This window comes from Pinus tabuliformis, chromosome 1_1, assembly GCF_031772625.1.
Source record: "Pinus tabuliformis cultivar Carrire ecotype Pingquan chromosome 1_1, CPIR1, whole genome shotgun sequence".
Classification (NCBI taxonomy): Eukaryota; Viridiplantae; Streptophyta; class Pinopsida; order Pinales; family Pinaceae; genus Pinus; species Pinus tabuliformis.
In genome coordinates, this window is record NC_142297.1 from 674878890 (window position 1) to 674898484 (window position 19595).

The 19595-nt window shown below is 41.4% G+C and overlaps 1 pseudogene; it reads right to left on the reverse strand.

Moving 5' to 3' along the window:
• Positions 1 to 274: 274 nt before the first annotated feature.
• LOC149215212 (heat shock 70 kDa protein, mitochondrial pseudogene) lies at positions 275 to 613 on the reverse strand (annotated as a pseudogene).
• Between the last annotated feature and the right edge of the window lie 18982 nt (positions 614 to 19595).

Genomic DNA, 19595 nt, shown 5'->3' on the forward strand with positions numbered 1-19595 from the left:
TTTAAAACCAAGCCAGTTAAAGGAAATATGAACTTCTCATAAAGATGATGGTATTTATTGTCAAATTCAAATGCTTTTCACTAGATGCATCCGTCGTGATAAATGGTAGATCAATCTATGTCTAAGAAGAAGATGACAACTCCACCTTCGCTTTCTCTATAGCCTCATGAAGCCTTTGTAGGGCTAACAGGCTAGCTTATCCTAGGATAAGTCAAATTTTTCTGTCTTCTTGAACTCACCAACTAAATATTGGAGCAGAGCATTATCAAAATCTTCACCACCCAAAAAAATGATCACCATTTGTGGCCTTGATCTCAAATACACCATTGGATATTTCAAGCACGGATACATCGAAAGTAGCCCCACCAAGATCAAACGAAATAACCAAGCCCTCCTTCTCATTCATGCCATAAGAAAGGGTTGTTGCAGTAGGCTCATTAATGATTCCTTTAACATCCAATCCTGCAATTTTACCAGCATCTTTGGTTGCTTGGCATTGAGCATCATTGAAATATGCAGGCACAATAATGACTGCAATTGAGACACTCTTTCCAAGGTAACCCTCAACAGTTTCTTTCATCTCAGTCAACACAAATGCACCATTTAAACCCATTATGCGTTTTACCGAGGTTTGACCACAGTAAAATCTGTGTATTCTTCTATCTTCGACTATACATCAAAGTTGTGATTCAGATGCATATGTCCTCCTCTAGGATTTTCTTTCGATAAATGTAGCAAGAAGTAATATACAATTGTTATCTTTGACTTCATTATCATTATTCTTTTGATGAAATTGAAGATGAACCCCGCTGATAACAAGATATTCATTCCTGAATGCTTAGATTCAAAAGGAAATTTGCACATTCAGATCTTCCAAATTCTAAGAAAATACATTTGACAAGATCTGTGTCTTTCCATTTGCCTGCCCTCAAGTGAGATAATGCCAAATTGTGTCTATTTGAATGAATGTTTACTCAATGTTCATGGATTGCTCTATGATGGTTTCTTCCTGGTAAGGTCATCTCTCTATGTATGGCCTATGTACTTAAACTTGTGTTTCATGTAGGTTTTAACCCAGTACAAAAATTACCTACATATGAATTCTAAAACACAAAAAGTAAACAATGCGAGAGCATAACACATAAAACACATATACACAGAGATTTTCCCCAGGATCCCAAAACCGGGACTACCAGCTTGATTTTCATTATATTCCTTTCAATGTTACAATACATATTTATACATGCCGAAGCATCCAATACCATTGACCGAAAACCATCATGTCCAAAACCATGGACCGAAAACCATAGGTAGGTTCGCCCAACCTAATATAGGGTCCAAAAAAAAATTTCTCGAGGCATTGCCCCGAACCCTGTAGAGGGGGGCTACCGGCCCCCCTCAAACCCCCCTAGACAGGGGGGACTATTACCCCCCCCCCCCCCCACTGCGCAATCGGTGAAAGAATATAACACAACCCAACATTCTCCCACTTGTTGTGTTCTTTCCACAGGGGGCCATAGGAGAGCATAGTCATTTTTCCAGCCCCGAAACACCCATTGTTTCTCTACACCAGGAGAACTTTTCAGAGCTCACGGATTTTTTCAATGCATCTACAGTATTCTTCAAAGTGTCCATCTTTACCAGCAACACCTTTTTGTCTTCTATAATATCCCTCACAAAGTGATACTGAACATCAATGTGCTTTGTCTTCGAATGGTAAGCAGGGTTCTTTGCCAAGAAAATTGCACTTTGGTTGTCACAGTCTATCCTTATAGCTCCCTGTACTAACCCCATACTTGAACAGAATCTCTGCAACCAAACTGCTTCCTTGCTTGCTTGAGTGGCTGCCATGTATTCTGCCTCTGTAGTTGATAGTGCCACTACAAATTGTTTCTTACTCATCCAACTGACTACACCTCCAAATAGGTTAAACACATACCCACTTGTAGATCTTCTCTGATCCAAATCTCCAGCCCAGTCTGCATAAAAAAAGCCATGAATATCAAACACTCTGTCCAATCTTGGTCTTCCTTGGTAGCAAAAACCATAATCACTAGTGCCACGCAAATACCTAAAACCCGCTTCACTACTGTCTAGTGCTCCTTCCCTGGTTTTGACATAAACCTGCTCAATACTCCCACTGCATGTGCAATGTCTGGTCTATTACAGACCATTGCATATGGAACACGATACATATCCTCTTCCTCTTCTTGTGTCTTGGGACACTGTTCAGCAGATAACTTTACACCTATAGGAATAGGAACCTTCACCGTTTTACTATCCTGCATATTAAACCTCTGCAGTGTTGTCTTGACATACTTCCTTTGGTTTAACCAGAGCTTCCTCTTTGCTCGATCTCTTTTAATTTCCATGCCCAAAATATAGTTTGCAGCACCAAGAACTTTCATGTCGAATTTGGAGGACAATTGGGTCTTCAAATCCTGGATAATTTCTTTGTCATTTCCAACCAACAACATATCATCCACATACAAGACCAGATAAATAACACGGTCACCAATTAATTTAAAATACACACAGTGATCTGCTTTGCTTCTAGTGAAGCCAAGTCCCTGTATAAATTTATCAAATTTCTGATACCACATCCTTGGTGACTGCTTTAAACCATACAGAGACTTCTTTAACTTGCATACTAGTTCTTTCTTACCCTTCATCGCAAAGCCTTCAGGTTGCTTCTTGTAGATCTCCTCGTCCAGATCCCCACGAAGAAATTTTGTCTTCACATCCATCTGTTCTACCTCAAAATCAATAGTAGCAGCAACAGATAAAAGTAATCTAATAGAATTTACCTTGGCAATAGGAGAAAAAAAGTCACCAAAATCAATTCCCGACACCTGGGAATAACCTTTTGCTACCAACCGAGCTTTGTATTTCTCCACCTTTCCTTATGCATTTGTCTTCTTCTTAAACACCCATTTGCCGCCAATGGGTTTTATTCCAGCTGGCAACTCCACCAAATCCCAAGCCTCATTTTTGTGCAAATATGCCATTTCATCAACCATGGCCTCTTTCTAGAGTTTTCCATCCTTTGAATCTATTGGTTCCTTCACAGTTCTAGGATCATCATCAGTAATAGATAAAGAAAAATTTGAACAAAAAGCAGATGGACTATACCCTTCTGGCTATCTTCTTTCTCGAACTGATCTTCTTACACCCAGAGTTTGTGGCCCTTCATCTTCTGATTCCTCCTCTGCTGTAGAGTATGATTCTTCCTCCTTTAGCTCAAACTCTATCTTCTCGAGTTCCTTTGGTTGGAATTCATGTTTAAAAACATATTTTACCTCTCTGAACACCACATCTCGGCTATACACAACCTTCCTTGTTACTGGGTTCCAAAGCTTATAACCCTTTAAACCATCCTTATACCCAATAAAGATGCACTTTTCAGATTTACTATCCAACTTGGTTCATTTCTCCTTTGGAAGATGTACATATGCATCACATCCAAATACCCTCAGATGTGAAAGAGAGGGTTTCTTACCAGTCCATACCTCTTGTGGAGTCTTATCCTCCAATACTGATGAAGGTGATCTGTTGACCAGGTAACATGTTGTCACCACTGCCTCTGCCCAGAATTCCTGTCCTAAACCGGCACCACTGAGCATGCTTCTTGCCCTTTCCATCAACGTCTTGTTCATTCTTTCTGCAACTCCATTTTGCTGAGGTGTATATGGAGTAGTCTTCTGCCATGCTATACCACACTTCTTACAGAATTCTTCAAATTCCTTACTACAAAACTCTCCACCATTATCTGTCCTCAACACCTTTATCTTCTTCTCTGTCTGGTTTTCCACCAGAGCCTTAAATTCTTAAACCTGTCAAAAATTTCAGATTTCTTCTTAAGGAAATATATCGATGTATTTCTTGAGAAGTCATCTATAAATGATACATAGTACACAGAATTACACAGTGATGGTTCGAACCTTCACAGGTCCAAAAACATCACTGTGCACAAGCTCTAATATATGTTTTGCCCTCTTACTACCAGAGGGGAAACTCACCCGATTCTGCTTCCCATATACACAATTTTCACAGAAATCAAAATCTAGAGAGCTATTACTCATATCTTTTACCATACCTTTACCATGAAGTATTTGAGAGCCCTTCTCCCCAATATGTCCAAGCCTTTGATGCCACAGCATGCTCTTCTCTCTAGAGACCACTAGATTTTCTGCTCCACTTTCAGGAACCACAGAACTGTTGCACCCATCAACAATAGTGCTACCTTGCAGCTTGTACAGAGTTCCAGTCTGAACTCCCCGCATCAATACCACTGCTCCTTGAACCATCTTGCAGGTATCCTTCTCAAACACTATTTTTACACTTGCATCATCCAGCTTGCTTACAGAAATCGGATTTCTTGCTAATGCCGGAATATGCAGAATGCCCGAAAGTGTTCTAACCCTTCCACCTTGCAACTTCAACTTTACTTTTCCGTGACCAACGATTCTAGCCTTCCTATCATCCCCTAAGAAGACATCACCACCATCGTATTTCTCATATTCGCAGAACCACTTTCTATGGGGAGTGAAGTGAAAGGATGCAACTGAGTTAATCAACCATGCCTCATGATCTACATGTGTACTTGAAGAAGCCAAGTACACAACCTCACCTTCATCTGAGGTGGTTTTCGCCTCTGCAGAAGGAGCATCATCAGATCCCTTTCCTTTGTCAGGAGCTTTAGATTTACAGTCCCTTTTGTAGTGCCCTTCCTTTCTGTTGGCTTATTTGGTCCTGACCCAGTTTCGGAAGAATTATTTAGCCAAGCAAATCCCGCAGCTACCGTCCTTTTCGGCAACAGCCCACAGAGCGTAGACTGAGGTCTCACCCAAGGTAGAAGGAGAGGGCGCTAGAACCAAGTTTCCACACCCTTGGGCTGTCAAGATGTGGTTGAGGGGATTCGCGCACCTTTTCACTGCTTCACGCTGCTCTGCACTCGCGCAAATCCGGACCCGGAGTAACCTCTACTGCGCTGATTACTGATCTGATCTAATTAATGTATCAGATCCTTTTAGCAGGGTCTTTAAGCAAACATTTAACAAGTCTAATCATTCGCATACTTAAAATGAACCTAGATTCGCATACATTCATCAAATTCGTATTTAAATAGATATAGAAAGGTAAATCATAAAGTCAGATTCTCGATAACACAGAATTACAGTAACAACTTATCTTTATTTCCACTTTATCCTTAATGCACCCAGATCCACCTTGTGCACTCAGCTACAGGGGTCTGCGCACACAACTACAGACTTTCCAGGCCTATGTGTACACTACTGCAGAGCCTCTATCTACTACCCTAACCCTTGACTCGGACTTACAGATGCTTTCAGACTATCTTCTTCAAGAACCCATTACATTTCATTCCCCCAAAGAACTACCTTTCCCTCATAGAGCCACGCTCTATTTATACCCTTCCTTGGCTCGTGATCCTTGCGCGGGCTGACTCTATTTATATTTCTTTACATTATTTTCGAGCGGACTACCCTTTGACTCAACCTATTATAATTCGCGCTCCGTGATTTCAGCAGATTTTTTACAATCATTTAATCCTATTTTTCACGCTTTCTACCCCAAACCCTTATGCGGGACCTCTGCTACCCAATAGTCCCCCAACACAATCATTGTGACTCGTCTCGAGTCACCCACCGGCGTGGCTAGATGCTCTGCCCTAGCTTCGCAGTTCGCCTCCCTTTGAGTGACGCTCGTCGTTCTGCTGCTCCTTCATTGTCTCCTGCAACGCTTCGTCCAGCTCCTGCTTCAATGTTTCTACCATGTCTCGCAACCAATGATGCTCATTCTGCTCTACTCGGTTAACACAAAACACCCCTTTATAGGATTTTAGTGCGAGCAGGGGAGCCGCATAGGGGACTTCTTGGTACCATCGCAGCCACTTTCGACCTTTGTATCTTCTCTTCGCACCGTCTGCTGCAGCTTGTGTTGCAATTTTGTAAGATCCTTGCTGTTGTCTGCAAGATCCCAATCCTCGAGGGACATTAACTACATATCCACCCGTGGTTATCATCTATCCATCCTTTTGTTGTTCTGTTGTAGTGCGTCAGCCTACCCCTGGGCAAGGCAACGACCTCCGGACCAATTCTGCTTCGTGTTCCCTCTTTTCCAGTACATCTCCTACTAGTGATGCTGCAATCTGCAGGATGCTCGCAGCTATCACCCCCATACTCCTTAGAGAGCCCTGCCTCTCCATCACCCAGATTACTACCTTCGGGCACATGCCTTGTGCAGAGATAATGAACAACTCCATTTGTGTTTGCGAAGCATAGGCCACCCAGTGGAATCCCTTCAGTGATTTATAAGTCATGAGAATTTCAAATGCACTGATTGCCACCTGTTTCAGTTCGTGTAAATTGCTCATGTAAAACTTGTGGCAGCTCTTTCCATACCTAGTTCGTACTGGTTCTCTTAATTGTCCACCGCTCACTCCCTTTTGCCATAATGCAGACATCATGTCATGAATAGTGATATCAACGGTCATCATTCCTTTTATCAACGCGTCCGCATGATCCTGTTCACACAACCGCGATCCTTGTGTTTGGTCAAATGTAAGCACACCGTAGAACTTGCGCATCTGTCCCCCAGGCTGCTTTATCGTCCCACGCCCTCTTTCAACTGGGTGGAGCGGTGAGACTATCTTTTTGCCGACTAGTTAGGCGGTTGGCCCACCCATGTAGAGCTTTAGGTGACTGCCATTTACTCTTCCTGGGAAGGGGTCTCCATTGAGTTTAGCCAACTAAACCGCGCCCCCATTGGTAACTTCTTTGATAATATAGGGCCCCAACCAGTGCATGCCGAGTTTATCTGGGAATTTTTTGAACTCACTACCATAAAGCAACTCTAGATCATTCTCCTTGAAGGTGTGCACCTTGATATAGCGATCATGCCATGCTTTCTCGCGTTGTTTCTGTGCCTGTTGATGGAATCCGGCCAAAAACCGTTCCTCCTCCAATTCTTCTAGTAGTGCGAGCCGTTCTTCCAATGCCCCGCGGTCCACCATCCTGGTGATTGCCGCGATCCGCAAACTAGGCATAATATATTCCATAGGCATAATAGCCTCCTTGCCATAGACTAAGCGGAACGGTGTCTGGCCTGTCAGCTTCTTACACGTAGTCCGGTATGCCCATAGCACAACAGGGATGCGCAAGTCCCAGTCATTTTGCCGTGCATTATAGACCTTAGTCAACGCGGTCTCCAAAATTTTGTTAAATGCCTCAATGGTCCCATTTGCTTGCGGATGGTAGGGCGTACTTTGTTGGTGATATATCTGGAATTCCCCAGTGAGTGTGCTAATCATTTCATTCAGAAAATGCGTTCCCCTATCACTCATGAGAATTTTGGGGTAGCCAAACCTGGTTAGTACGTTTTCGAACTGGAATTTCACTATTGTTGCAGCCGTGCAATCCTTAACCGGTTGTGCCTCGGCTCATCGGGTCAAATACTCAGTCGCAGTGATGATATAGCGCGTGCCCGTCTTTCCTCGTGGTTCAATAGGCCCGACAAAGTCAATCACCCATTTCTCAAATGACCGTAGCATCATCTATGGCTGAAGTGGCATTTAATCCCTCCGCGACGGTTTGCCCAACCGTTGACATACATCGCAGGCTCGATAGTATGTTTTTGAATCTTGATGTAGAGTGGGCCACCATAATTCGGCCCGCATAATGTCCGCCAGAAGCCCCTCCTCGTGCTTTGGCCAGGATCTGTCCACGCTCAAACTCGGGTACATATCTGCGCAATATTTCGTTGTTTCCCATCTTGTAGAGGTGACCTGCAATTACGGTAAAATCTGCTATGCGTATCACCAATTCCTTCTTTTGCTGGACAGAATACCCCTGTGGCACAATGCTCGTAGTTAAAAAGTGGAGTATACCTTTAAAGTGGCCATCTACAATGCGCACGACATATTTACTGTGCGTCCAGGAGTCCCTCCTCTAGATTTGTTGGTTCTTCACCGGTCTCAATTTTGGACAGATCATTCGGACCTGCATTCAGACATCCCGGCTTTACAACAACCTCAAAGTCATATTCTTGAAAAAAAAACAACCATCGACAGATGCGCCCCCCCAACACATGCTTACTCACTAGGTACTTGAGCACAGAGTGATCAGCGTACATCTTAAAATGTCCTCCAAGCAGATAGTGGTGGAAATTTTGTAACGCATATACCATCACCAATCCCTCTTGCTCAGTAGTAGAGTAATTATTTTCTGCCTTGGACAACCTGCGACTGGCGAATGCAATCAGGTGATCAACTCCCTCCGCTCCTTCTTGAGTGAGTATCGTACCCAACGCGATACACGATGCATTGACATGTACATGAAATTCAATGTCCCACTTTGGAAAGACCAACATAGGGGCAAATGCCATCTTTTCCTTAAGCATTTCCAGGCTTTTGTTACATTCCTCGTTCCAGCAATGTGTAACATCCTTCTTCAGTAATTATTCCATTGGAGCCATGATCTAGGCATAGCTTTTTATAAACTTTCGGTAGTAGCTCGTGTGTCTTAATGTAGCGCGTAGCTACTTTACACTTCGCGGTGCTTGCATATTTAGTATGACAACTATCTTTGTCGGATCCACCATCAGTCCTTGCTTACAAACCACATGGCCCAACGAGTTTCTGAAAGGGACGAGGAACGTAAACTTCTTTAGGTTGAGAACAATTTGGTGCCGACGGAAAGTATCCAACATAAATCGTAAGCTCGTGACATGTTTCTTAACCAAGCCAAATACAGTCCAGTCATTTAGGTAGACTTCTAAGAACTTGTGGATAAATTCCTTGAATGCGGTTACCACAATACGGGAAAATATCACCAGCGCATTCTTCAACCCAAAGGGCATTACTGTATTCTGGAAACAACCCCATTCGGTAGAAAACGTTTTCTTGCTTTGATCCTCTGGTGCAATCTTGATCTGATGATACCCGGAGAACCCATCTGTGAAGGAGTATGCTTCCTGTCCGCCCACATTTTCTAGTACCTCATATGTAAAGGGTTTTGGAAACAGATCATTAACGCAAGCATCATTGAGCTTCCACAGAACTACATAGATGCGGATCTCACCCTTCTATTTCTTCTCCTGTACATCCATAGGGCTTACCCAATCAAACTCCTCAACTGGTTCAATAATTCTTGCTGCCAACATTTTATCCAATTCTTCGCCGACCTTTGTTTTGTATTTTGGATTCAATCGATAGGGTTGCTGCTTCACGGGCTTCGCATCTGGCTTCAAAGTTATCTTCATCATTCCTAGGTCTCCTAGAATCCCTTTTAGCTCTGTAATTTTTGTAGGGAATAAATCTCGGTATTCTCAGAGCAATTCAATGACCTTTTCTACCATGGCATCGTCCCAGTAGTCCCCAAGCGTCGCATACTTCGGCTCTTCCTCTGTTCCGATATTTTCTTGCTTTGTTCTTAATGGCGCCGTGATGTCTGGATCTTCTATATCCAGGCCGTGCACCTCACGACTCCCTTCGGATTCTGGTATATTGATGTTATGCGGGTCATCCTCATCATCTTCTACTTGTACATTGTAACATGCTAGGGCCTGGCTCAACTGTCGCGACCAGTCTAATGGTATGACTTCCTCTAGTTCCGGTGGTGTTCTGAATATGGCAGTCTTTACTAGCTGTAATGCGTCGTCCACGGTATCCATCCATTGGTCTTCAAAGAGAAAGGTCGACAAAAACCCTTCGCGCAGGATATCCCACTCACCGGTGCCATGTCGAAGCTCTGTCTTCGTATACCAGTTCCTTGGAATGACATCTAGGGTATGATAAAATAAGTGCACCAATTCTGGTTGAGGCTCCTCACCATAAGCTTTGGTCCATTTGGTCAAGTGTAGGCACAGATCATATCGTCCATCGTATTTTGTCGTTATTTGTAGCTTTGGCTTCCCAAATATTGTCTGCATCATGCGCCTGCAACTTCGCCAATCTTCAAAGGTTCCTTCATGGGTATCCCACCATCGCGCCGGTGTCGCGTGCAATGTCCATTTTAGCGCATCAAAGTGTTGGTCTTCTAGTATCGCGCTTTCAAATTTAACCAGGAATTCATCCACTACTGTCAGCCCATCATACATCGGCAGCTCGTGGGTCTGAGCTTTAACGCAATACAGGGATTTTGTCATCATATTACAGTGTAACATGGTTACCCCATTCACCATGTTTCGCCATCACTTGTCTTCTTCATCTGAATCGCTGGTGCATGTGTCGGCATAGCCCCGCGAGAGTCTCCGCTCCTCCTTTGACCTACTTGCAGCAATGTTTTAGATACAATCCAATGCATCATCCCTTTCTGCGTTGCGCACAGGTTCTGTGTATCGTGGTCTGTCTGTTGGATCTAGCGGAACGACTACACAGAGTGACTTCTTCTCAAACATCATCTTCCTCTGTTTTAGGTCAATAACCCCATTCATGTCAGTGGCCTAGTCTATCCCTAGAAATGCAGGGTACGGGCTATTTTCTTCCATGATTTCAATAACTTCGAAATCCTTGTGGGTGCTTGCGCCATCAATATCTACTGTAATTCCTTGCAGCCTTCCCATGGGCAAGATCTTCTATTGATTGACCATCCGTAATTGGATAGGAGACCATTGTAGCGTAGGCTTACCCATGCGCTCCCAAGTCTGTTTAGGCAATACATTTGCATCTGAACCTAGGTCCAGAATGCCCTGATCCATTTCGTAGTCGCCAATCTGCATCGTTAATGACATTTCCCGACCCGTCCATGATGCGTGTCTTCCTAATTTTCGGACTACACAAGGTTCACCCCACCCTGCGCATTTATTAATCACTTCTAACCGCCCTGTTGTCGCGAAGTAGTTTCATGCATGTCTCTAAAAAGGTAGTCAACACCGAGGGATCCCTAGCTGGCTCAGGCTGATCCCTACTACCTTGGGTAGAGATGCCAGTGAAGCTTTCGCTAGCTTCCATATTGGTTTTCCCATTGACCTCTCCTGTGGCTGCGCCACTTCGCACTACCATGTTTACCATGGGTTCATCGTCACATGGTTCAGATCTCATCATCTGCATGTTTTGCATTGTTGTAGGAGGTGTTGTCTTCTTTTCGCGAATCTGTGCGATCAGCATGGGGCAATCTAGCAGCTCATGATCGAATTGCTCACAATAAGGACATGATATTTGGGTCGGATTGGTACAATCCCGCACGTAATGTCCTGGTCCTCCACAGTTGTAACATATTAGCTGCCCGTGACCCCTTCCTAGTCCCATTCTGCCTCGTCCTCAACCCCGTCCCAGGAATCCACCACGCGCCATTGCCACGGCTGGATCCTGACCTTGCACCTCAGTTTGCATTCTGTAGGCAAGTGCCTGGTCCATCAACATTCGATAGCTACAGAAATTTCTTTCTTCGTGACCCACCGATCTACAAAAGTTGCAAAAGAGCTGCTGGGGGGTTTGGTTGTATTTTGGCAATAGATGACAGTTATCAATGTTGTGTTTTCCTCCAACCTGATAGATTGCGCACCAGAGTGGGGCGATCGTGCTCGGCCCTGCCTGGGCCTCTGGTCATAATGGTGTTGGTCCCCTCGTGACCACAAAATTCATGAAGACCGGACATTAATCTTTATCATGTTCTTGACTCATACACTTTATACACCATACTTCCTCCTAGACTTCTAAACGCGGTGTCTGTTCTTGTTTTAACTTCTGTATTTCCAAACACAAGTTTTGTACCTGTGTTTGGATTTGCTAAACTCCCAACCCTAGATCTTGTACTGAGGTTTCGTGCAGCCGCATTACTGCCTCCAACGCTTCCGCTTGGGTTGAGATCTTTTGTTGTGACAAAGCCTACTTCAGATACGGCGTTAATGATGTGATGAACCAAGCACAGTGTTGTGCATCCATCAGGGTCATGTTGGCCTTGCAAATGGTGATTTTCAACCTCTGATCCAAATCCCACGGAGTCTCCCCAGGCATCATTATGATCTCTTTGAATCCTGCGACCGACTGTGCTTCTAACTTTGGCTAGCTAAACTCTTTTTTTAGTTCAATATGAATGTCCGTTATCCCCGCTGCTGGGTTAATGCTTGAATACTTTATGTACCATGTTAGCGCTCGGTCCTATAGTGCACTGACTAATATGGATTTCTTGATGTTATCATCCGCAACTTGCTGCGTGTTTCATACTGATGTTAGCACAAACCAAAATTGTTCCAGGTCTTTGCCTCCTGCTCCTTTGAACACCGGTAACTGAATTTCATTTGCCATAGTTACCCTTGATCTACTATCATCCTTGATCCTTTTCATTTTTCAATGTTCTTTTATATAGATTCCCTTGTTCCACACCAGACACCCCTTAGGCAGATCCCGATCTTGGCAACAAAACCATTTGTTGGCTTATTTGGGCCTGACCTAGGTTCGGAAGAGTTATTTAGCCAAGCAAATCCCGCATCTACCAGCCCTTTCGACAATACCCCATGGAGCGCAGACGGAGGTCTCACCCAAGGTAGCAGGGGAGGGTGCTGGAACCAGGTTTCCGCACCCTTGGGCTGTCAAGATGTGGTTTAGGGGATTCACTCACCTTTTCACTGCTTCGCGCTGCTCTGTAGTTGCGCAGATCCGGACTGGAGTAACCTCCACTATGCTGATTACTAATCTAATCTAATTAATGTATCAGATCCTTTTAGCGGGGTCTTTAAGCAAACATTTAACAAGTCTAATCATTCACGTACTTAAAATGAACCCAGATTCACATACATTCATCAAATTCATATTTAAACAGATATAGAAAGGTAAATCATAAAGTCAGATGCTCGATAACACAGAATTACAGTAACAACTTATCTTTATTTCCACTTTATCCTTAATGCATACAGACCCGCCCTGCGCACTCAGCTGCAGGGGTCTGCGCACACAACTGTGGACTTTCCAGGCCTCTGCGCACACAGCTACAGAGCCTCTATCTACTACCCTAACCCTTGACTCAGACTTACAGATGCTTTCAGACTATCTTCTTCAAGAACCCATTACATTTCATTCCCCCAAAAAACTACCTTTCCCTTATAGAGCTGCGCTCTACTTATACCCTTCCTTGACCCGCGATCCCTGCATGGGCCGACTCTATTTATATTTCTTTACATTATTTTTGGGCAGACTACCCTTTGACTCAACCTATTATAATTCGTGCTCCGTGCTTTCAGCGGAGTTTTTACAATCATTTAATCCTATTTTTCGGGCTTTTTTCCCCAAAACCCTTATGCGGGACCTTCACTACCCAACACTTTCCGCATTTATAGAACACCACCTTTACAGGTTTCCCTGGAGATTTAGATCTCCCTCTAGATTTAGATCTCCCACTCGATGACTTATTTGTATTTCTGTTCTAGGACTGTCCTCATACAGACAAGACATCACCATTCTGGCTCTCCATAATTTTCCATCTTATCTCCTCCATCAACAAGGATGAGACTATTTCATCAAACTGCAAGGTAGTTGCATTGCTACCTATTGCAATAACCAGACTATCCCACGAATCTGGTAGAGAACATAGCAAACTAATGCACTTATCTTCATTTGAAATTTTGATATCAACAGACGATAACTGACATACCACAGTATTAAATGCATTCAGATGCTCTTTCATCGAGTCTCCATCTTTCATCCTCAGGTTATACAACTTTTTCTGCGGGAACAATTTATTCACCAGAGACTTAGATTGGTACAAAGTCCCTAACTTGTCCCACAAATCCTTCACCGTAGCTTCCCCTGATACATTCAACAATACTGAATCTAAGACACACAATCGTATTGTGCTCTTTGCCTTCCGATCCAACTTCTTCCATTCTTCATCGGTCACTCCCATTCGTTTAGTACCTAGATCTACGTGATCCACTGATCTTTATCCACCAATAGATCCTCCATCTTGAGTTTCCACAACTCAAAACTCTGACCATTAAATTTCTCGATCTCTATCTTTCCACTGCTCGCCATCTTCTTTTACCACTAGAATCAATCTCGCAGATCTCCCACTGAACAGGGTCTACCACAGGCCCGAGCAAAACCCCTCAGCAACAAAGGCATCCCCTTGAATTCAAAACAACTCTCATACCAAATGTAGGTTTTAATCCCGTACAGAAATTACCTGCATACAAATTCTAAAACACAGAAAATAAACAATGCGAGATCATAACACATAAAACACATATACACATAGATTTTCCCCTAGATCCCAAAACTGGGACTACCAGCTTGATTTTTCATTATATTCCTTTCAATGTTACAATACATATTTATACATGCCGAAGAATCCAATACCATGGACCAAAAACCATCGCGTCCAAAACCATGGACCAAAAACCATAGTTAGGTTCGCCCAACCTAATATAGGGTCCAAAAAAAAAATTCTTGGGGCGCTGCCCTGGACCCCGTAGAGGGGGGCTACTTGCCCCCCTCAAACCCCCCTGTGACCCCCCCGCTACACAATTGGCACAACGAAGGGGGGGATCCGCCGCCCTATAACCCCCCAGTTCGCTACATAGGTTAGTCATGGAAAGAATATAACACAACCCAACATTTCATACTCTTTTACTCCTACATTCTGGAAATTTGAAGTGCATATTATGTCTGCTACTTTCGTGTTTTTGGAACATCAGTTTCTTTGAGGTGTTTTTTGTCTTACAACTCCGCCTTTTGGTGGTTTCAGTTGTTGGTGTTTTATGTTCTGCCCATTGTAGTGTTGGTGAGTGGTTTCAACCATTATATTTTTGTGGAGATTTGGGTTGATGGTTTTAGTTGTTTTGGAAGTTCGATTCATCTTGGCTGGCACAAATGCACCGATTAAACCTATTCTACATTTTACCAAGGGTTTGAATGCAGTGAAATTTGTTTATTCTTCTATCTTTAACTATACATCGAAGCTATGATTATGATGCATGTGTCCTCCTCTAGGATTTTCTTTCGATAAATGTAGCAAGAGCTAACAAAACTATTGTTATTGTTAATGTTGACTTCATTATCATTATTCTTTTGATGAACTCAAATATGAACCCCACTAATAGCAATCTAGTCATCCCTAAATGCTCAGATTCAAAAGGAAATTTGCACATTCAGATCTTCCAGGTTATAAGAAAATATAGTTGACAAGATCTGTGTCTTGCTATTTTCCTACCCTCAGGTGAGATAATGCTAGATTATGTCTGTTTGAATGACTATTTACTTAAATTTCGTGGATTATTGTGCGATGGTTTCTTCCTGATAAGGTCATCTCTCTGTGTATGGTCTGTGTACTTAAACTTGTGTTTCATACTCTTTTACTCCCACATTCTGGAAATTTGAAGTGCATATGGTGTTTGTTGCCTTTGTGTTTTTGGAACTTTGGTTTCTTCAAGGTGTTTGTTGTCTTACAACTCTGCCTTCTGGTGGTTTGAGTTGTTGGTGTTTTATGTTTTGCCCATTCTGCTGTTGGCGAGTGGTTTCAACCATTATGTTTTTGTGGAGATTTGGGTTGGTGGTTTTAGTTGTTTTGGAAGTTAGATTTTTGTCTCCTATATTGCCAGATCTATTCCTCTTGGTCCATCTATTGGTGGCAAAGCTTATCCAGTAGACTATTGCAGACTAGGTTGGTCTTGCAGCATTGTTCTTATGTGTATCAACATCAATCGACATAAATTATCTCATAATTCGAATGGTCATGAACACCTTCGAGCACTAGCTGCAAGAAGCTCATGTCCTGAAAACCCCTTAATAATGTGATAGCACATCAATGCTTTATGTGGCCACTAAAGTCCTCAAAAATGAGCATAGATTTATCTCTCATAGTGCAATGGACATGAACATCCTTGTACAAAAAAAGTAACAAATTTATTCCCGATAGAAACAATAACCTCAAACTTTCTTGTGACATCTAAATTCGTTGAAAATGAGCACTAGTATATATCTCATAATGCTCATGGACTTGAACGGACTGGTGCTATAAAGAAACATTCATTTTCTAATATAAAATTCTCTCGCAACCTTGTAATTTAATATTTCCCTCTTGCCTTTCTTTTAGTCCTCTACATTTGCTTCAGAATTTAATATTGCCCTCAGTGTATTTCTTGATATATGCGTCTGGCAGTTTCATATGCACTATTTGTTGGTTGCTTGCGTACTATTTTTTTGTTGGTATGCATTACAGTAACTACTTTCAACATTTTTATCGGTGTTCATCAATTCATGTTACGAAAAAGTGATGGTAAATATTTTTATAACCATTTTTGTTTTGTTGTCAATGATTCTGGTTATAAATTTAAATAGTGGTCCACTTCTTAGATGTTTTTGTTCTCTATCGGGTTTTTTCCTTGTCAACTCTGTCAAAAAAACTACCAAGGAATCTCGGTGTCCCAAGGATTTTCCTTAAGTGGTAATGTCCACCACCATTGGAATCCAAATTTGTCTTAATTGCCCCCTTTCTCTCTTCCGAAACAAATATCTTCCTCCCACCTAGGTTCAAATTTACATGGATAGGATCTAAGCCTACCCTCCATCTAAAAGTTAGAGCCATTGTCTTGTTGCAAACCTTTATACTCTTGCATTTACTACCTTTGACTTTTAACAACTTGATGTTGCTTGACCAAATTTCTTGCAAGGGATTATGGGAAACATATGAATTCATGGTATTGTTTTCAAACAACATACTAGGTGGACCACCTTTTAGTCGGGGACAGGTTTTGATGGCCCAACTTTAAACATTTCTCCAAGTTTCACCTTGTAATTGTTGGTAATTGGCTACTTTTACCAACTTAATGTTGGTTGACCAAATTTGTTGTGAGGGATTGTGAGAAACATGTTAGAGAGAACTCACATTATCTTGGTAAAATAACCATGTTCAATTTCGTTATTCGAAGGCTTATTCTTTATTTATTTACTTTGTTTGTTTTGATATGGGATTATGTTGAAGTTTTTAGCTAGACAAAACAAGATTTTTGGCATAAACATGCATTGAGAATGAAAAGAAAACAAAAAATATGTTGAGACATGACATATTTATGTTAAGCACACTATATTTTTGTTTCAAAGATTCCTCGGATGAGTGACTTATTTAATTGTTCACAAAAAATGTTAATGCGTTATATATTCAAATGCCAAGATGGTGACAAGATTTTCCTTACAAATTCAGATTTGCATATGGAGAATAGTTTGATACTGAAATGGATTTATTTTTTGGGTTTTTTTCGATGTTAGTTTTGCTTATTTTTGTTACAAATGTTAAAAATGTTAATATTGTATCCGTGAAGAATTCAAACTTTCCATCTTATTTAACTTACATGTGTTAATTGCAGCAATTCAACCCTTGGTATTCATGCTGCAAGTATAAAATCTTACTTCTTTTGTTCCGATATGTATTCTTACCTTTCTCATCCATTAGTTTCGCTTCTTCTACCTTTTTCTTTGCCTTTCATCATTTAGCTTATACAAATTTCTCTAGCACTTTTGTAATTTGTTACCATTGACTATATTAAAATATTGTCTCATTGATCCTCAGTTGTTGTTATTCATTGATTCTCATTTGTTGTTAAAATATAGTCTCATTGATTCACAGTCTCATCTTATCTATAGTCTTTTTTTCCCTACAATTTAAAAATGCACACTAACCTTTCGTTGTCCCAAATTTTGTATGATCCATGTGTTGAAATTACTCATTGTAACTATCCATTAGAAAACTAAAAATTTTGTGCTCTTTCTTAAGGTAAATTATATTTTCCTTACTTATTTTATCTAACTTTAGTTTTTCCTAGTATTTGCAATTATGGCATATGCTCTCTATGACAAAAGTTTGTGTTCCACTAGCTCCATCTCTAGAACAATGTTTGAGTCTATGTTGCACTAGTTTCCTTCAAATTCCGCCAATAGGAAAGCAATTTAATTTATTTGAATAGCCACGCCAAGTGATATTAAGAGCACAAATATAGTGGAGTGTGTACATTTTTCATTTCCCCTTCCAACCCTACCCAATTGCATGTTTAATATATGAAGCAAGTTATAGAATATCTAAATCAATCTATCTCAATCATACATAGAATGGCGTGGATTAGTCGTGTTTTCCTTTTAAATTTGAACTATTACCATAATTTAAATTACAACTCTAATTTACAATATAATTCTCATGCATATCTCTTCCATCACTTTTTGAAGCAAATCTTATCTCCAAATGATGTAAAATGCACTAAATATATTCCTTATTGTTCATTTCCTTAGTTTCTAAACGTTGAAGCCTTCACAAGTCTATATAAATGTCCAATGCTACTTATAAACATTGTTTTCAATCACTGCTAAAGCAAATCTCATTTTCAAATGATGCAACCGATGCTAGGTAACGACTGTCAAAATAGAACTAACATCTTAAAGGATCTTGAATGCTTCAATCAAAACAACAGATCTAAACATGCTAATCTACAAAACACATATTGTTGACAATTTGAATAACGAATACTCAAATTCGGGCTCTCAAATCACATTTATCTTCTATTGAACTTAGAATGAATAAAATCCTCTGCAATAGTTCAAAACAAAAGCTAACTAACTTGTCTGCTTTGAAATGTTCCTTCTGCTCTTTCTCCTTTGCCTTGTTACTACTAGTGCTTAAATTGACAAGACATTCATGGGAAAACATAAAGTTCTCTTTGCTTCAAAAATATATTGAGGTTTACTAAATACATCAGTGAGCCTTCCTAACCCTTCCTCTCTTTCGTCCAAACCTATCCTTCACTCAAAGAAACCCATTTCAGAATAGGAACTGTACTTCTTTTTTGTTCGCACAAAAAACATTTTCCTTTCCACTTACATTTGCAACAATGGAAAAACATACGTGTCTAGCAATATCTTCGCTTCTAATATCACCTCCATTCTTGTTCGCTTTATTTCCCCATGCTTCTATATATTCCATGCTTCTTGCTTCAAAATATTTTTTCCTTTATGTCTTTTAAGTTTCATTTTGTAGCAGGATTTGCTATTAACAAAGCAAAGAGTTAGAGGACACGGTGACTGCGGGGGAAGCGAGCTGAACTAGGGTTTGCAACAGGGCATCAGTGTTGGTTACCATGGAGGGGCGAGGAGGGGGAGTTCCACTCCCTCCTACAATCATGCAGTTTCGAACCGCTTCAAGAAACCAATGGAGGCAGAAACTAGGAGTATCAACATAGAAAAATAGAAAAACATCAGATCACAGGAACAGGAAGAGAATCATGAGGAAGTCAAAAGAGAGAAGAGAACAGGAGGAGGCAGTCAGAGAGCTAAGCACAAGAATATGATAGGACTCTGTAAACCTAGGTCAGCCATCACACCCCGGGTTGTTTTAAGTGATCCAGCACTACAGGTGCATAGGGATCACATGGCAGCGTATGCAGTAATATGCAAATTTATGGGGATATGGCCAACGGAGAAGGCTTTGCATGCATGGATAAAGAACCACTGGAAACCTAAGGGAGAAATAAATCTTCACCTTGGGTCCAAGGGTTTCTTCACAGTAGTGTTCACAAACTTAGAGGACAAAGACAGAGTGTTTGAAGGAGGACCATATTTTTATGCTGCTGCAAGACTCTACATGCGACCATGGGTGATG